Source organism: Choloepus didactylus (genome assembly GCF_015220235.1).
Source record: "Choloepus didactylus isolate mChoDid1 chromosome 11 unlocalized genomic scaffold, mChoDid1.pri SUPER_11_unloc3, whole genome shotgun sequence".
NCBI classification, from domain to species: domain Eukaryota; kingdom Metazoa; phylum Chordata; class Mammalia; order Pilosa; family Megalonychidae; genus Choloepus; species Choloepus didactylus.
In genome coordinates this window covers 408366-429580 of record NW_023637580.1, presented here as the reverse complement: position 1 = coordinate 429580, position 21215 = coordinate 408366, and positions in this window count along the sequence as shown.

Here is a 21215-nt window from a genome sequence, read left to right as displayed (position 1 = left end):
GGGAAAAAACACCAAAAAACAGCAATCTGCTGAGGGCAAGAAGGGAGGCTCAACCCAGCTTCAACTGCAGAATTAATCAACAAATTAATTAACTAACTTTGGGAGCTGGGGTGCTAAAGAAGGGCTGGGCTCCGAGAAGTGGGGGCACATAAAAGCGGGCACCCATTCCCAGACTCCAAAAAAGCCATTTTTTTCCCCCTACATTTTTTCCCTTCTGGCTTCTCACTGATCCCTTATCTTTTTGCATTTCAATAGCCCCCAGCAGGGGTGGAACTGAAGCAGATGGAGAGTAATTATCAGACAATAGCCCAAAGCATATCTTTAAATGCTCTATTCTGACACTGACAAAACTTCCAGGCTGGGGAAAGACTTTTAAAAGAGACTCTATTTTTTTTTTCCTTTTTTCTTTTTCTTGATTTCTTTTCTACTTTTTTTTTTTTTTTTTAAATCTAAAAGTAATATATGTGGTTATTTTCTATTGGAAAGCCCAGGTTGGGGGACTGGGCTGGGATTGGGGGAGACAGATTACCCACAGTGTCTTTGAATTCCATATTCACTACTGAAGGCCTCCACCCCCGTCTTTAATTGGCAACTCAGGCTGACCAAGGAATCTACCTGGAGAGGCCCCAAAGAGGAGAGAGGAGAAGGGAATAGTGCCTCTGAGAGACAACTGGAGTTCTGAGGATTGGGAGAGTGGAGGGAGGTCCAGCTCAACTGGCAGTCCTCCTTCTGGGAACTCAGACCCCAGGGGCTGGAATTCAGATTCCAGCTTCAGTCAGCCACACCCCTGACAGGATCAGAGCCACCAGGAGAACTAAAGGCTCCATACCTCCTTACACTGGTGGGGGAGCTGCGGGCTGGCTACCGCCACCTGCTGGACAGGAGAGGAAAAGCACCAATTCTAAAGGCCTCATAGGAGGGTCTCATTGTCAGGAAAACTCCATACCCTCCCAATGAGACCTGGGCCTCACTAGACTGGGAAAATCTGACTAGGGTCGATCATATCTGAGGAGACCCACTCAAAAAAAGGTTACATAGAGGCGGAGCAAGAAACAGAAAAACCAAGAGGGGAAAAATTCTGATCAACTAAATAGAACCTAAGTTAGAGGTCTAGAATAAGTTGAACTGAATAACAGAGGCCAGAGAACAAAGCCAACCAACAAGAAAACCACTAGGTAAAAGACAGAAAACAAGCTCCAAAATAAACTAGTCAAGAAAATCAGATGCCTAGACAACTTAAGATAACGAGCCATACCAGGAAACACGAAAACATGGACAAGCTAAAGGAACGAACTAATAGCTCAGCTGAGACACAGGAGTGGAGGCAACTAATGCTAAATAAATTGGATGAAATGAAGGAAGATATAGCAAAAGAGCTAAAGGATATAAAGAAGACACTGGCTGACCATAAAGAAGAATTCATAAACTTAAAAAAACAAATGGCAGAACTCATGGGAATGAAGGCCACAATGGAGGAGATGAAAAACACAATGGAGGGACACAACAGTAGATTTGAACAGGCAGAAGAAAGGATCAGTGAACTGGAAGACAGGTCATTCGAATTCATACACACAAAAGAACAGCTGGTGAAAAAAATGGAAAAATATGAGCAGGTTCTTAGGGAGCTGAGTGACAACATGAAACACACAAATATACGTGTTATGGGTATCCCAGAAGGAGAAGAGAGGGGAAAAGGGGCAGAAAGAGTAATAGAAGACATATTCACTGAAAATTTCCCAACTCTTATAAAAGACAGAAAATTAGAGATTCAAGAAGTACAACGTACCCCAAATAGAGTAGATCCCAATAGACCTACTCCAAGACACTTACTGGTCAGATTGTCCAATGTCAAAGACAAAGAGGATTCTGAAAGCAGCAAGAGAAAAGCAATCCATCACATACCAGGGAAGGTCAATAAGACTATGTACAGATTTCTCTGCAGAAACCATGGAGGCAAGAAGACAGTGGCATGATATATTTAAGATACTGAAAGAGAAAAACTGCCAACCAAGAATTGTATATCCAGCAAAACTTTCCTTCAAAAATGAGGGAGAGATTAAAACATTTTCAGACAAACAGACACTGAGAGAGTTTGTGAATAAGAGACCGGCACTACAAGAAATACTAAAGGGAGTGCTACAGGCTGATAGGAAAAGACAGGAGAGAGAGAGTTGGAGAAGAGTGCAGAAATGAAGATTATCAGGAAAGGTAAAAGGAGAGGAAAAAATAAGATATGACATATAAATTCCAAAAAACAAAATGGTAGTAGAAAGTACTGCCCTTACAGTAATAACACTAAATGTAAATGGATTAAACTCCCCAGTAAAAAGACACAGACTGGCAGAATGGATTAAAAAACAGGACCCATCTATATGCTGTCTACAAGAAACTCACTTTAGACACAAGGACAAACATGGACTGAAAGTGAAAGGTTGGAAAAAGATATTTCATGCAAACAACAACCAGAAAAAAGCGGGAGTAGCTATATTAATATCAGACAAGTTAGACTTTAAAAGCAAAACAATTAAAAGAGACAAAGAAGGACACTATATATTAATAAAAGGGTCAATTCATCAAGAAAACATAACAGTCATAAATATTTATGCACCATACCAGAATGCCCCAAAATTCATGAGGCAAACACTGCGATCACTGAAAGGAGAAATAGATACCTCTACAATAATAGTTGGAGACTTCAATACACCACTCTCATCAATGGATAGAACATCTAGACAGAGGATCACTAAACAAACAGAGATGTTGAATTGTATGATAAACGAACTAGACTTGACAGACATTTATAGAACACTACATCCAACAACAGCAGGATACACTTTTTTCTCAAGTGTTCATGGAACATTCTCTAGGATAGACCACATGTTGGGTCACAAAGCAAGTCTCAACAAATTAAAAAATATTGATATTATACAAAACACTTTCTCAGACCACAATGGAATGAAGTTGGAAATAAATAAAAGGCAGAAGGTCATAAAATTCACAAACATATGGAGGCTAAACAACATCCTCTTAGAAAACCAGTGGGTAAAGGAAGAAATTACAAGAGAAATTAGTAAATACTTGGAGGCAAATGACAATGAAAATACAACTTATCAAAACTTATGGGATGCAGCAAAGGTGGTGCTGAGAGGGAAATTTATTGCCCTAAATGCCTATATTAAAAGAGAAGAGAGAGCAAAAATTGAAGAGTTAACTGCTCACCTGGAGGAATTAGAGAAAGGACAGCAAACTAATCCCAAAGCAAGCAGAAGGGAAGAAATAACAAAGATTAGAGCAGAAATAAATGCAGTTGAGAACAGGAAAACAATAGAGAGAATCAACAAAACCAGAAGTTGGTTCTTTGAGAAAATCAATAAAATCGATGGACCACTGGCTAGGCTAACAAAAAAAAAGAGAGAGCAGATGCAAATAAATGCAATCAGAAATGGGAAAGGAAATATAACTACTGACCCTGCAGAAATTAAGGAGATAATGAGAAGATACTATGAACAACTATATGCTAATAAACTAGACAACTTAGATGAAATGGACAACTTCCTAGAAAAGCATAAACAACCAACATTAACTCAAGAAGAAATAGATGACCTCAACAAACCAATCACAAGTAAAGAGATTGAGTCAGTCATCAAAAAGCTCCCAAAAAGGAAAAGCCCAGGACCAGATGGTTTCACATGTGAATTCTACCAAGCATTCAAGAACGAATTAGTACCAATCCTGCTCAATCTCTTCAAAAAAATTGAAGAAGAGGGAAAGCTACCTAACTCTTTCTATGAAGCCATCATCACCCTAATACCAAAACCAGGCAAAGATACTACAAAAAAAGAAAATTATAGACCAATTTCTTTAATGAATATAGACGCAAAAATCCTCAACAAAATACTCGCATATCAAATCCAGCAGCACATTAAAAGAATTATACCCCACGACCAGGTGGGATTTATTCCAGGTATGCAAGGCTGGTTCAACACAAGAAAATCAATTAATGTAATACACCACATCAATAAATCAAAGCAGAAGAACCACATGATCATCTCGATTGATGCAGAAAAGGCATTTGACAAAATTCAATATTCTTTCCTGATGAAAACATTATTAGTTTTCTTTTGGGTGATGGTGACAGAATTGATGATCTTTTATGATTTCCATTTGTTAAAAGAAAAAAAGTAGTGACTGAATATTTATAAATGTGTTTCTTATAAAGGAAAATTTGTGCACCTTATTTCTCAGATTGTTTGTGACCGACTCCACCATTGTCCATCACCTAATATTGACAATGTTAGCGATGCTTTTTCACATGAGAAAGAAATTTACAAATGAGAACAAGTAGGTGAGGAAAACAGTGATGTGGAGCCTCTGAGAGATGCTGAGGAATATACACAAATTTTAATAATGCACTATATCAGATGACCTTTTCTTGACTTCATGAAAATTTTGCTGAACACAGGCAGAAACAAGACAGGTTCAGGGAAAAGCTTATTTTGATAAACTAAGTGTCTATTTTTAAAAGTATGAAGGATAAAATTTGTTTACCTCTCAGGCCAATATTTTTGAAACCAAAATAAAAATAGCTTGACATGGATGTTGATTGAAACAATTTATGAAATACCTACTGTAATCATGGAACTCCTATGTAATTCAGAGGAATATGAGAAGATCACAAGAATTTATCTTTTATTTCCTTATGTCATTTCTATCATATTTCATATCAGTAAGTTTGAGGATTATGATATTTCAGAGTCTATATCCCAACATTTAAGGGAAAAGAACTAATAAGTGATTTTAACATCAATCCTTACACTTACACAAACTAACACACCACAGACATTATAATTTTATCTACTTTGTCATTAGCTACTTCCCAGATTTTCTCATTGGAATGACATAAGATCTTGGCCAGGGGAAACTCAATGATATATGAATGAAAACACAAACTTGAATTGTTTCAAGAATGTGGGAAATAAATTACAACAGTTTAGTTTATGCTGAGTACTCAACAGTGGCTTAAAGTCACTATCCTTTGAAATCCCAAATGTGGATTTCTTACTCATTCTGCATATGATTTTGGGACTTGTCCTCTCTCAGGGATGCAGATTGATGGTGCTTTCCCCAATGGGAGCATCATCAGTTGTTGAAAGGCAAAAAGAAGTAGGCAGAAAATTTCTTACAGGCTCTTAAATGTTTGTGGCCAGGGATTACACATGCCTCTTGCACTAATGTTTCATATTCCACACCTATATTCAAAGAGAATGAAAGTCCCACCTTGTCACAGATTGAATTATACTCCACATAAAGGCATGCCCTTACCCCATGTCCTGCAGTTGTGAAGTCATTTGTAAATAGAATCTTTGAACACTCTGTTAGTTAAGATGAGTCCAAACTGAATTGTGGTGAGCTTTAATTCAGTATGACTGCAGTCCTTATATGCAGAGGAAATTTAGAGAAAGGAAGAGTGTGCCAGTTTGAATGTATTGTGTCCCCCAAACACCATTACCTTTGATGTAGTCTTGTGGGCAGACTTTCTGGTGCTGATTAGATTTCCTTGGAATGTGCCCCACCCAGCTGGGGGTGATGACTCTGATGAGATATTCCCATGGAGGCATGGCCACACCCATTCAGGGTGGGCCTTGATCAGTCGAGCCATATAAATGAGCTGACTCAAAGAGAAGGAACTCAGTGCAGCTGTGAGTGATGTTTTGAAGAGGAGCAAGTTTACTAGAGAGGAACGTCCTGGGAGAAAGCCATTTTGAAACCAGAACTTTGGAGCAGACGCCAGCCACGTGCCTTCCCAGCTAACAGAGGTATTCTGGACGCCATTGGCCATCCTCCAGTGAAGGTACCCAATTACTGATGTGTTACCCTGGACACTTTATGGCCTTAAGACTGTAACTGTGTAGCCAAATAAACCCCCTTTTTAATAAAAGCCAATCCATCTCTGGTGTTTTGCATTCTGCAGCATTAGCAAACTAGAACAGACATAAGAGACAGAAATAGACAGATGGCCATGTGCCAGATGTATAGATTGAATTGTGACAGTTTCAGAGACAGTATGATCCTGCAGACACATTAATTTTCAATTTATAGCCCCCAAAGCTGGGATAAAATACTTTCCTCTTGTTTAAGCCAACCAGTATGTTGTATTTGTTACATACACCCTGGTAAACTAAGTCATATCTGACCTTTAGCCCAGGAGTAGGACCAGGTTAGTGACCAACATCATTGATCGGTTCACCCTTCTGATTACCAAAATATTTGATTCACTTCAATTACCACAAACAAAATATACTCAATTTCTCTCCAAAGAGGACAACAAAAAGTTCAAAAATGTCTTATCAGAAGACCCTGCCTGTGATGAGCTTTACATCAGCCTGAAAAGCAAAGATCCCATTAAGAAGAGGGAAGAGAAGAATTTACAAATGGCAGAGCTGTTATAAGCTGCCAGAGAAGCCAACATGAGAGCCATCCTTGTAGCTTGCTACAGCTGATGAAATACAAGATATCAGAAGTGGACTGGCTTTTAACAATGGGGATTTATTAGCTTGCAAGCCTTGAAAATGTCCAAATTAAGGCATCAACAGGATGATTCCTTCTCCCTGAAGTCTGGCTATTGGTGATCCTCAGCTGGTCCTTCTTCCCAAGATTTCATTGCTCCCAGATTCTGGCTTCCTCTTTGTTTACTCTGTGTCTTCTCTTTTAGTTTCTGCCTCTCTTAGCTTTTCTGGGGTTTTTACACTCTTACAAAGGACTCAATTAAGAGGATGAAGACCTACCTTGAATGGGGTGTGTTACATCTCAGTTTAAATAATCTAATAAAAAAGGTCCCATATACTATAGGTCTACATCCACAGAAATGGATTAAATTTAAAAACATGATCTTTTCTGGGGCACATACAGCTTCAAACCATTATTCTCCAGCCTCTGGACCCCCAAAAGACATGTTCTTTCTGTATGCAAAATACATTCTTTCCGTCATGATATCACAGAAACCTTAAATCATTTCAGTAACAATATTAAGTACAAAGTCTTATCAAAATCAGTTACAACACTTCTGAAAATCTGCAGGGCAAACTCCATTAGATTTCTAGGTCTGAGTGTAACCTATTGAATGATGTCTTGTCCTTGGTGCTTGATAGAGGAGCACCCCAACCTTGTTTAAGCCAACCAGTATGTTGTATTTGTTACATACACTCTGGTAAACTAAGTCATATCTGACCTTAGCCCAGGAGTAGGACCAGGGCTTGAGCGGCAGCCCTGCTCTCCACATACAATGGGGTGAGGGTTCCAACATCTCCAAACATTGGGGTGATGATGAGACACTACTTCCCACCCTCCTCAAGCATTGGGATGGCCAGAGTCTCCACAATCCCTGTGGAATGTTCTCCACCCTCTCTGCAGACTGAGAAGGCCATAGTCTTCCCAGTGTGGTGGAAGGCTCACCACTTGTAAGCTCTGGGACTAACCCTTTCCACATATATGGGTGAGTCCAACTTTTTGTCCCATGGTGTCTTTGCTCCAGAACTCAATTTCCATGGTTTGACTTTTGAAGCCATTTTTCCTTTAATCCATGCCTTTTCTCTCCCTTTTATTCTGAGCAGGCAGTTATTCTGCTCATACAGCTCTTGCAAAATCTTAATGGTTTTGCATATAGTACACAGGGGTCCTAACCATCAGATGGTAGGAATTTCCACAAATCCTTTCTGGATAACTGCATTTTCAATCCTGATGCATACTGAAATAGCTAACTGATTTCATGTTCAGTTAAATCTTCCCATAGGACTCTATTTTCTGGGGACTCACTTGCTAGAAGCTCAGAGTTTTCCAAACCATCAAATTCTGGTTTCTTTGTATCCATGAGTTCAGTTCTCAGCTTACCTTTTCCTCTCACTAGAAGCTGAAAGGAGAAGCCAGGCTGAACATTCCATATTGAATTTGTAAATATCCTCAGCAAAATATCCAAGCTCATCAATTTCAAATTCTACCTTCCATCCAACATCAGTATTCAAGTTTGCCAGTTCTCTGCCACTTTAAAATAAGTATCACATTTCCACCAGTTTGCAATGACACAGCCATCATTTCTGTCTAAGATCTCATGGAAAGGACCTTTAATGTCCATATTTCTACCAACAGTCTCTTAAGTGCAATCTGGGACTTTTCTGTAAAGCACCTCACAATTCTTCCAGAATCTCCCCTTTTTCCATTTATAGAGCTGTTCCAATATTTTTGGTATTTGCAATCACAGCACCCCATTCTTGTTATCAAAATCTGTTTTAGTTTGCTAGAGCTGATGAAATGTGATATACCAGAAATGGACCAGTTTTTTACAATGAGGGTTTATTAGCTTACAAGTTGATAGTCCTAAGGCCTTGAAAATGTCCAAATTTTCATCAGCAGAACAATACTTTCTCCCCAAAATCCAGCTAATGACAATCCTCAGCTTGTTATTCTCTCCAGGTTTCATTGTTTCCATTTTTTTGGCTTCAGTGGCCTCCTCTGTGTTTTCTTTGTGTTTGTCTTTCAGCTTCTCTGTGGCTGTTTTATGTCTGAGTTTCTCTTGGGCTTTATTTTCTGTGTCTTCTCTCTTTTAGCCTCTTATAAAGAAATTCAATAAGAGGATTAAGACCTACTGGGCCAGAGGGAGCAAGATGGCAAAATGGTGAGGTGTAGCTTGTAGTTACTCCTCTGGGGCAGTTGGTAGAAAGCCAGGAACTTTGTAGACCACACACGACAGAGGAATTTGAGATTGAACAAACTTCATAAAACACTCACAAACATGTGGAACAGCTGAGGTCAGCAAAATCTGTAAGTTCCCATGGCCAGGGGCCCATGCCCCTCCCTGCCAGGCTCAGTCCCATGGGAGGAGGGTCATCTGTGCTGGGAAACAGGAGGGAGAATGAAAGCTGCAGCCATAGATAAACTGAAAGCAGACACCAGAAAATCTGGGAGCAGTCAGCCAAGCAGAGAGGACATAGGGCTAGCAAAACAGCAAAAAAAAAATAGAAAACAAAATAAAAACAGAGACTTTGGAGTCAGGTAAACATACGGAGAAGGGCAGGGCTCAAACAGAATCAGACACATAAGCAAATCCAGGGAGGGAGGACCCTTGTCTGAAAAGCCAGCTTCTATTCTTCTTTGATTCTTCATTAATAGCTCTCAACTCCTGGTCTTTTAGCATTTCAATGGTCCATTAGATCTGCAAGGACTGTAAATAGCTCATACTGGGTCTGCCTATTTTTTTCTTTAATTTTTTTCTCTTTTTCTAAAACAATTTTTCTAAAAAGGCTCAAAGACTTGCAATTTGGGCCTAGACAAGAGCAGGACTAAGATAGCTCTGAGAGATAAAGCAATAAGTCTAGTGGTGGAGAAAATTTGCTAAACACCATAAATTCCCAGCCCTTGGGAATTCAGATCCCAGGGTTGGAATTCAGAAACTAGCTTCAGTCAGCCATGCACCTGACAGGGTCAGGGTCACCTGGAGCTCTAAAGGCTCCCTGCCTCCTTACACTGGTGGGGGATCTGTGGGATGGCAAGCACCACCTGTTGGACAGCATAGGAGAAGCACAGAGTCTAAAGGCCTCACAGCAGGGTCTCATTTTCAAGGAAACTCCACATGCTCCTCCTGAGACCTGGGCATCTCTGGACTAGGAAAACCTGATTGGGGCTGGTAATATCTGAGGAGACCACCACATAAAAAGGCTATGTAGAGGCAGGGCAAGAAACAGAAAAACAAGAGGTGGAAAACTCTGATCAACTGAACAGAATATAAGTTAAAGGTCTACAATAAGCTGAACTAAACAGCAAAGGTTAAAGAACAAAGCCAACCAACAAGAAAATCTGAGGTAAAAGAGTGAAAACAAGCTCCAGAATAAACTAATCAAGAAAGTCAGATGCCTAGACAGCTTAAGATAATGAGCCATACTAGGAAAAATGAAAATATGGATCAGCCAAAGGAACAAACTTATAGTTCAACTGAGATACAGGAGTTGAAGCAAATATTGCTAAATCAATTCAGTGAGCTGAAGGAAGAATGAATTGGAGATGTTCAAACAAATCTAAATCAATTCAAAAATCAAGTCAATGAACTGAGGGAAGACATAGCAAAAGAAATGAAGGATATAAGAAGGACACTGGACGACCATGAGGAAGAATTCATAAACTTGAAAAAACAAATGACAGAACTTATGGGAATGAAGGGCATAATGGAGGAGATGAAAAAGATGTGGAGGGCTACAACAGTAGATTTGAACAGGCAGAAGAAAGGATCAGTGAATTGGAAGATCAGACATCTGAATTCACACACATGAAAGAACAGATGGTGAAAAGAATGGAAAAAAATGAGCAGGGTCTTAGGGAGCTGAGTGACAACATGAAATGCAAAAACATACATGTTATGGGTTTCCCAGAGGGATAAGGAGGTTGGGGGGAAGGGACAGAAAGGATAATAGAAGAAATAATCACTGAAAATTTCCCAACTCTTATGAAAGACAGCAAATTAGAGATTCAAGAAGTATGACACATCTCAAACAGAATAGAACTCAATAGACATACTGCAAGACACTTACTGATCAGATTATCCAATGTCAAAGACAAAGAAAGAATTCTGAAAGCAGCAAGAGAAAAGCAAACCATCACATACAAGGGAAACTAGATAAGACTATGTACAGGTTTCTCCGCAGAAACCATGGAGGTGAGAAGACAGTGGTATGATGTATATAACATACTGAAACAGAAGAACTGCCAACCAAGAATTCAATATCCAGCAAAAGTATCCTTCAAAAATGAGGGAGAGATTAAAATATTTTCAAAGAACAGACACTGAGAGAGTTCATGAATACAAGACCAGTGCTACAGGAAATACTAAAGGGAGTGCTACAGGCTGATAGGAAAAGACAGGAGAAAGAGGTTTGGAGAAGAGTGTAGAAATGAAGATTATCAGGAAGGATAGAAAGAGAGGAAAAAATAAGACATGACATATAAATTCCAGAAGACAAAATGATAGAAGAAAGCACTGCCCTTACAGTAATAACACTAAATAATCATGGATTAAACTCCTCAATAAAAAGACACAGACTGGCAGAATGGATTAAAAAACAGGACCCATCTATATGCTGTCTACAACAAACTCACATTAGACACAAGGACAAAAATAGGCTGAAAGTGAAAGGTTGGAAAAAGATATTTCATGCAAATGACAACCAGAAAAAAGCAGGAGTAGCGATATTAATATCAGACAAAGTAGACTTAAAAACTAAAACAATTAAAATAGACAAAGAAGGGCACTATATACAAATAAAAGGGGCAATTCATCAAGAAAACATAACAATCATAAATATTTATGCACCAAGCCAGAGTGTCCCAAAAATCATGAGGCAGACACTGAGTGCACTGAAAGGAGAAGTAGATAACTCCACAATAATAGTGGGAGACTTCAATTCACCACTCTCATCAATGGATAGAACCTCTAGACAGAGGATCAACAAGGAAACAGGGATGTTGAATTGTATGATAAGTGAACTAGACTTGACAGACATTTATAGAACACTACACCCCACAACAGCAGGATGAACATTCTTCTAGAGTGCTCATGGAACATTTTCTAGGATAGATCACATGCTGGGTCACAAAGCCAACTGTGACAAATTTAAAAATATTAATATTATAAACAACTATCTCAGATCATAATGGAATGAAGTTGGAAATAACAGGCAGAAGATTGTAAAATTAACAAATATGTGTAGACTAAACAACACAGTCTTAGAAAATCAGTGGGTAAAGGAAGAAATTACAAGAGAAATTAGTAAATACCATGAGGCAAATGACAATGAAAACACAACATATCAAAACTTATGGGATGCAGCAAAGGTGGTGCTGAGAGGGAAATTTATTGCCTTAAATGCCTATATTAAAAGAGGAGAGAGAGCAAAAATTGAGGAATTAACTGTCCACCTGGAGGAACTAGAGAAAGAACAGCAAATAAATCTCAAAGCAAACAGAAGGAAAGAAATAACAAAGATCAGAGCAGAAATAAATGAAACTGAAAACTGGAAAACAATAGAGAGAATCAAAACAAGAAGCTGGTTCTTTGAGAATATCAACAAAACTGATAGACCCATAACTAGGCTAACAAAAAAAAAAAAAGCCAATGTAAATAAATGCAACCAGAAATGGGAAAGGAAACATAACTACTGACCCTGCAGAAATAAAGGAGATAATGAGAAGATACTATGAGCAACTATATGCTAATAAACTGGACAACTTACATGAAATGGACAACTTTCTAGAAAAGCATAAACAACCAATATAACCCAAGTAGAAATAGAGACCTCAATGAACCAATCACAAGCAAAGAGATTGAGTCAGTCATCAAAAGGCTCCCCAAAAAGAAAAGCCCAGGACCAGATGGCTTCACATTTGAATTCCACCAAGCATTCAAGAAAGAATTAATACCAATCCTGCTCAAACTCCTCAAAAAATTGTAAAGGAGGGAAAACTACTCAACTCATTCTATGATGCCAACATCATCCTAATACCAAAATCAAAGACACTACAAAAAAAGAAAATTATAGACCAATCTCTCTTTAATGAACATAGATGCAAAAATCCTCAACAAAATACTCACAAATCAAATCCAGCAGCACATTAAAAGAATTATACACCATGACCAAGTGGGGTTTATTCCAGTTATGCAAGGCTGTTTCAACATAAGAAAATCAATTAATGTAATACACCACATCAATAAATCAAAGCAAAAGTAACACATGATTATCTCAATCAATGCAGAAAAGGCATTTGACAAAATTCAACATCCCTTCTTGATGAAAACACTTCAAAGGATAGGAATAGAAGGGAATTTTCTCGATATGATAAAGACAATATATAAAAAACCCACAGCTAACATTGTACTCAATGGGGAGAGACTGAAAGCTTTCCTTCTAAGATCTGGAACAAGACAGGGATGCCCACTATCACCATTGTTATTCAACATTGTGCTGGAAGTTCTAGCTAGAGCAATCAGGTGAGAAAAAGAAATAAAAGGTACCCAAATTGGAGAGGAAGAAATAAAACTTTCACTGTTTGCAGATGACATGATTCTATATTTAGAATATCCAGAAAATTCTACAGCAAAGCTATTAGAGCTAATCAATGAATACAGCCAAGTGGCAGGCTACAAGATCAACACACAAAAATCTGTAGTGTTCTTTTTCACAAGGAATGTACAACATGAGGAAGAAATTTTAAAAAGTCCATTTACAATAGCAACCAAAAGAATCAAGTATTTAGGAATAAACTTAATGAAGGCCACAAAAGACCTATACAAAGAAAATTACAAGAAACTGGGAAAAGAAATTGATCAGGACCTAAAAAATGGAAGAACATACCACGTTCATGGATTGGAAGACTAAAAACAATTAAGATGTCAACTCTACCTAAACTGAATTATAGATTCAATGCAATACCAATTAAAATCCCAACAACTTATTTGCAAAAATAGAGAAACCAATAATCAAGTTTATTTGGAAGGGCAAGGTGCCCCAAACAGCCAAAAATATCTTGAGAAAGAGGAACAAAGTGGGAGGTCTCACACTACCTGACTTTGATGCATATTACAAAGCTACATTGATCGAAACAGCATGGTACTGGCATAAGGACAGAGATACCAACAAATGGAATTAAATTGTGTCTTCAGAAATAGACTCTCATATCTACAGAAAATTGATCTTTGATAAGGCAGTCAAGCCAAATCAACTGGGAAAGAGCAGCCTCTTCAATAATAGTGTTGGCAGAACTGGATATCCATTTCCAAAAGAATGAAAGAGGACTCCTACCTTACACCTTATACAAAAATGAACTCTATTTGGATCAAAGACCTAAACATAACTGCTAATACCATAAGACTCTTAGAAGAAAATGTAGGGCACTATCTTAAAGATCTTGTGAAAGGAGGAGGTTTCCTAGACCTTATACACAAAGTGCAAACAACCCAAGAACAAATAGACAAATGTGATCTACTCAAAATCAAACACTTCTATACATCAAAGGACTTTGTTAGAAAAGTGAAAAGGTAGTCTACTCAATGGCAGAAAACCATATATCAGATAAGGGTTTAATATCCTGAATATATAAAGCAATCCTACAACTCAACAACAGAAAGACAAACAATCCAATTAAAAATGGGCAAAAGACACGGAAAGACACTTTTTGGAAGAGGAAATACAAATGGCTCACAAACATATAAAAATATGCTCAACTTCACTGGCTATTAGGAATGCAAATCAAAACCACAATGTGATATCATCTCATACCTACCAGAATAGCCATTATCCAAAAAAACAGAAAATTACAAGTATTGGAGAGGAAGTGGAGAAAGAGGCACATTTATTCATTGCTGGTGGGAATGCAGAATGGAGGAACCACTCTGGAAGACAGTGTGGAGTTTCCTCAGGAAGCTAAGTATAGATTTCCCATATGACCCAGCTATTCCATTGCTAGGTATATACTCAAAGGAACTGAAAGTTAAGACACAAATGGACATTTGTAAACCAATGTTTATTGCAGCACTATTCATGATTGTCAAGAGATGGAAGGAGCCCAAATGTCCATCAATGAATGAGTGGATAAACAAATTGTGGTATATACACATGATGGAATATTATGCAGCTGTAAGACAGAACAAAGACATGGAACATATAATGATGTGGATGAATCTTGAGGACATTATGTTGAATGAGGTTAACCAAAAACAAAAGGACAAATACTGTATGATCTCACTAACATCAATTAACATTTATGAGCAAACTCTGAGAGTTAAAAGCTGATAACACAGGCTACCAGGAGAAAGAGGGCAGAGATAAGGCATTTGATGCTGAAGGACTACAAAAATTTTCAGCAGGATTGATTGTATAGATCCAGAAATAGATAGCATTATACAGTGTAATGGTAGCACAATTTTGTAAGTACATGAAACAAAGATGTCTATGAGTAAACCTGAAAGAGGTGGGATAGCGGAATGTATGACACCAGAGGTAAAGATAGATGATGAAGATTGGGACTTCATAATTTGGCAAAAACTGGGGTGGCCAATGACTGTTGCTAAATGTACAAATATAAAAATGTTTTCACATGTGGGAGAACAAATGAATGTCAAACATGCAGAGTGTTGGAAAAGGGATGGTATTTGGGAAGAAAACAATCAAAGCAAACTGGAGTCTATGGTCAACAGTAACATTCCAATATGCTTCCATTAAATATAACAAAGGCAATATACTAAAGTTAAATTTGTGTGAGAGAGGGATATGGAGGAGGGCTGTAGGATTCTTGTAGGTGGTGTTGATTTCTGTCCTTACTATTGTATTGTATGACATTTTTATTTTCTTTTAATTATCTTTTTTATTATTCACCGAAAAAACTTTTTCATAATAATATGTTCAAGTGCTGACTGTGGTGATAAATGTACAACTATGTGATTATGCCATGAATAACTGATTGTACACTGTGGATGGTTGTATGTTATGTGAATACATCTCTATAAGGTCGTAGAAAAAATATAAATAGTGCTAAAAGTGCTGGAGAAAACATGGAGAGAGGGATGTACCCATTTACTGTTGATAAGAGGCATAATGGTGTGGCCTTTCTGGAGGTCACTGTGGTGGCTCCACAAGAAGCTAAGTATCTGTGGCCATAAGGTCCTGCAACCCCATTATGAGGTATGCACTTGGAAGATCTGAGAGCAGACACATGAATGGACATTTGCACATTGGTGTTTATGGAGGCAGTATTCATGGTTTGCAATGGATGGAGGTGGCCTAAGGGTTCATTGACTGAGGAACAGAATGGTGAACTGTGGTGTATGCATACAATGGAATTTTGAGCAACTACAAGGATTGAAGCTGGGAGACACACAATGATGTGAATGGATCCTGTAGACAGCATGTTGAGTGAAGTACACCAGAAAAAAAGGCAAACACTATAATGTCTCACCAATATGGAATAACTACAATGTGTAAACTCAGAACTGAATCTTTTAGCACAGTCTAACAGGGAAATAATTATTGTAATGGTCCCTAGATTGTAAGCTATTACAGAAGTCAAATCTATTCCTATATTTTAATGGCTATCTCCAAACTCTTGAGATGTTGATCCCTTAGTGTATAACCTGATTGGTCTCTGGAACCTTGGGTATCTGTGTGACACCTGAAACTCAGAGCTAGATATCAGCAGATATGAATATCAGTATTAATGCTTACAGCAACTGGTAAAAAAAAAAGCTGAAATAGAGGCCAGACTTCAATTATATATATGAATAAAGCAAATCTGGTTAACACTAGAACAAATCAGGCCAAAGGGTAAAGATTGAAACTGACTGTGTGTTAAAACCTCAACTTCCATGTGAGACCAAGGGACAAGATATTTATTTGGTGTGGGATCTATATTTTCTAAATAATATAACTTCTACAGTCAGTTTCTTCAAACACTACAATTACATGCAACTTTGAATAGTAAGTGAGCTATGGTAGGTCTGTATAGATTAGAATGAAATAACAACACATCCTAAAGTAATTTTGGTGGAGAATAAAAACATATATTTGGGACCCCCTGAAGAGCTGGGGGAGGAGGCAGAGGTGTTGGACTTCCTCACCTGGATTGTTCCTGATGTTCTCACAAATGTTAGGTACTGATGGCTTCATATGCTGAGCCCTGTGTCTTGGGACTGGCTCCTATGAAGCCGGTTGCTCCAAGGAGAGGCTAAACCTGCTTATAATTGTGCCTGAGAGTCTCCCCCTTGGTGCCCCATTGTTGCTCAGATGTGGCCCTCTCTCTCTAAGTCAGCTTGCTGGATGATCTCACTGCCCTCCCTCTCTCCTACATCGGACCTGACTCACAGGGATTTGAATCACCCTGGCATTGCAGGCTATGACTTCTGGGGATGAATCTGGACCCAACATCATGGGATTGAGGGCACATTTTTGACAAAAAGGGATGCAAAATGAAATGAAATAAAGCTTCAGTGGCTGAGAGATTTCAAATGGAGTCAAAAGGTCACTCTGGTGGACATTCTTACACACTTTAATATATTGAAATAGCTAGAAGTAAATACCTGAAACTACCAAACTCCAATCCAGTAGCCTTGACTCTTGAAGATGATTGTAAAACAGTGTAGCTTACAAGGGGTGACAGTACGATTGTGAAAACCTTGTGGATCACACTCTCTTTATCCATTGTATGAATGGACGAGTACAAAAATGGGGACAAAACCTAAATGAAAAATAGGGTGGGATGGGGGTTATTTGGGTGTTCTTTTTTATTTTTATTTTCTATTCTTTTTCTGATTCTTTCTGGTGTAAGGAAAATGTTTGGGGATAGATTGGGGTGATAAATGCACAGCTATGTGATGGTACTGTGGATGGTTGATTGTACACCATGGATGATTTTATGGTATGTGAATATATCTCAAAAAAACTGAATTAAAAAACTAACAGTCCCTTTCTATAAAAAGCACTGGGGCTTATGGAAAAATAATAAGACCTACTGGGCCAAGTCTCAACTGAAATAACCAGATCAAAATGTTCCACCCACAATAATTAGACACCCACAGGAAAATATTAGCTTTAAGAATATGCACTTCTGGAATCCATAAATCTTCAAAACATCTAGGTTATTTCTGTACTGTACTGGACAAAGCAGTCAGAAAGCCTTGTCTATCCACGTTCAATGGGAGGGTGCATGGACTTCAATTCTTAATGGAGAAGTAGCAAGGTTTCTTGCTGATATTGTCAGTTCATGATATTTTGCAGTGATCTTTGAAAAATACAACCTGTTCACAGATATCTATATCATTATGCTCTTTAGATAATAGGAATTATGTCACATTCTTCTCTTAACTCTTAAAACTGCCTAATACAACCTTTGAGAGAAAGATATATAGGAACTCTCAATAAGCAAGACTAGCCATCCTTCACAACTAAGCTCTAGGAAAAGTATATCTGATATATAATTAACATGTTTTGACTATATTGTAGTTTAGAGTTTGTGGTTTCATGAAGTAATCTATGCTCATATATAATTCCCTAAATATATTTATAAATATATATTTATCACTCAAATATATTTACATAATTTTTTTTAATTATGGAAAACCCAGGCATATAACCACCCATGGTCAGTACTTGAATGTAGTACTACTTCCTTTGTTGTATGCATTTAGAATGAATTGTGTTTGAAACTGATGTTTTGTGATATGCATTTGTATACTCTTCTCTAGTTTTATTCTAACTTAATTCATTTAAGTTAGTGACAAGAAAGATGGTTTGATGTCAACTTTTATTTGAGGGTTACAAGTTAAAGGATGGAAAAACAGCACTGTCTGACAGCAAAATCCTTTAATTGTTGATATTGTAGAGGGGCATTCTTTCCTTATTTCTTGCAGATCTGCAGCAGTGGTGTGATATTTTAAGTTAATCTGGGAATTTTAATGAAATAGATATGCTATTTCATCCACACATTGTTAAAATTCTGATGTTAAGGATTTTTGGCAAGATAGATTACTTTTATTCTGTTTTCTTCATTTCTAAACTGAGATTTCTTAAATAAAAATTGTATAGGTCTTTCTGTTTCTGAATAAAAAATTAACATGTAACAAAGTTGTATAGTTTTATATCACTGATCATAAGAGTTTTCAGAACACATCTGAACCCAAACCACAAAGGATTTGAAACTTGCAGCCTGTAAGGCTTTCTTTGTAATACATTATGCTATGTTTTCATCTGCATAAAAATTAATTGCAAGTCAATATTTATTGATTTTAATATGTGAAAAGTTACCTGGCTCTGTTTGTTCTCAATTACTATTATAAGTAAACATATTTCACATTAAGCATGTGAAAAACAATGATGTCATATTGGGAAATTGAGAGCAAAATTAATTGATGCAACACATTAGAATAAGTTAAATAGGACAAATAAAGTAACATTTGAGAATGTACCTGACCCAATTTGGGAGTTGCCATTGCTTCAAATTGTGCTCAATATTGATATCACCTAAAATGTTTCTCCAGTCACTTCCTCAAGGCCCCTTGACTTCTTTATTCCTCACATTGTATATAAGAGGTTCAAGACAGTTGTGAGGATGGTGTAAAAAGCTGAGAACACCTTGTCAGGGTCCATTGAATGAGAAGATTCAAGCCTCATGTAGATGGATATAATGGTGACACAGAACAATCCCACAACAGCCAAGTGAGAGGAACAGGTGGTAAATATTTTCTTTTGGACCTCAGTGGACTGCATGTGCAGCACAGCAGCCAGGATTAGACCATAGGATGTCAACATGAGAGACAAAGGGATCAAGAACATCAGGATGCAGCAGACATACATGAATAACTAAAAAACTGTGCAGTCATCACAAGCAAGGCACACAAGTGATGGTGCCTTACAAAGATGTGAATGATTTTCCAGGAGCCACAGTAATGAAACAGCCCATCAACCCCTCCCAGGAACCCGGAACCTGCTGTCATGAGCAAGCACATTTCATTCATGAGAATGGAGCAGCACTGTGCATAACTGATGGCCATATAGCAGTCATAGGACATGGCTGCTAAGAGGAAGCACTCACTGCCATGAAGCATGAGAAACAGGAAGATATGGGCTCCACAGCCAGTGGGAAAGATGGACATAGTGTCCACCATGTACCTGGCTGCCATTTTGGGGATGATGGTGGAGACCAGCATCATATCCATAAGGAAAGCTGGTTAAGCAGGATGTGCAGGGGCATGTGGAGTCTAGGGTCTACAGAGATGAGGACAATCATAAGGGTGTTGCCCATGAGGGAGGTGATGAAGGTCATGAGCACCATGGAGAACAGAAGCAGATGGGACCTGTGTGGGTGAAAAGACCTAGAAGAATGACATTCTCCCTGTGGTTTAATTTACATTCTCCATAGCTGTAAGCATGCCTGGAAGACATACCAATAATTAAGTGTTGAGATCAGTTTTAAAGGAAACTTGAGTATTCCCTAAGGAAAACTGGTTCAATTGACATGTGAAATCTCAGACCTGGAAGATTCATTGTCTTTAATCTTTCACTTCCCAAGAAGATTTTTGTCATAACATCCTGCTTTTCATTATTGCTGTTTTTACACACTGATTTTTATTCAAGCTAAATCAGATAAGATTTACATATAGCAATACACATCAAAATCCTATTTACTTTTAATATTTTCTTCTGCATGTCATGGATAATTTTCTCAGTGTATTAAGAATTATTACATATGCAATCCCAGTTGACTACACTTCTGGTGTTCCTCTGTTGAAGTAGTTTCATATTCATGCATTTTAGTCTATGATGTGACACCTCTCTTAATTATGACTTCATATTTCTCCTAAATTCTCTAAATGTGGTCTATTTCCATCATTTCCTTCAATATCATGATGAATTAAAATTTAAAAAGTAACAAATTTCCTTAAAAGTTGGAGATAAAAATTAATCAGTTAATTATGACTTGCCCAAATGAACTTGTTCTCCAGGACCTTCTTCAAATAAAATATAAGGCATCTCATTTACTTCCAACATGAGCTTCTAATTCCACTAATGCCTCTAGGCCCCATTTCTCTTACTTTTAAGTATTTTGGTAGTAATAGTGTATATGAATGTTGAAATAGCTTTCCCTGTTATACATATGTCTTTTGCTCACAAATACAAATTGTTAAACAGAGTAATGGACCTAGGATTACCAAGAGGATTGTGTTTGGGCTTCAGCTGTAATCTATGGTAAAGCAAATCCTTTTTTGTTTATTCATTACTTAATTGAAAAGCAGTGATCCTTGTGCCAACTGGCATCATACTTTAAATAAATGCTAGTATATTTTGGTGGTTAGTATATGTCCTAGATGTCCTAGTTTGCTAATGCTGCCAGAATGCGAAACGCCAGAAATTGATTGGCTTTCATAAGAGGGGGTTTATTTGGTTACACAGTTAAAGTCTTAAGGCCATGAAGTGTCCAAGGTAACAAATCAACAATCTGGTACCTTCACTGGAGGATGTCCAGTGGCTTCTGGAAAACCTCTGTTAGCTGAGAAGGCACGTGGCTGGCTGGCTGCTCCAATTTCTGGTTTCAAAATCACTTTCTCCCAGGATGTTCCTCTCTAGGCTTCAGCTTCTCTCCAAATGCCCACACAAGGCTACCCACACAAGGCTGCATCAAAGATAATTGCA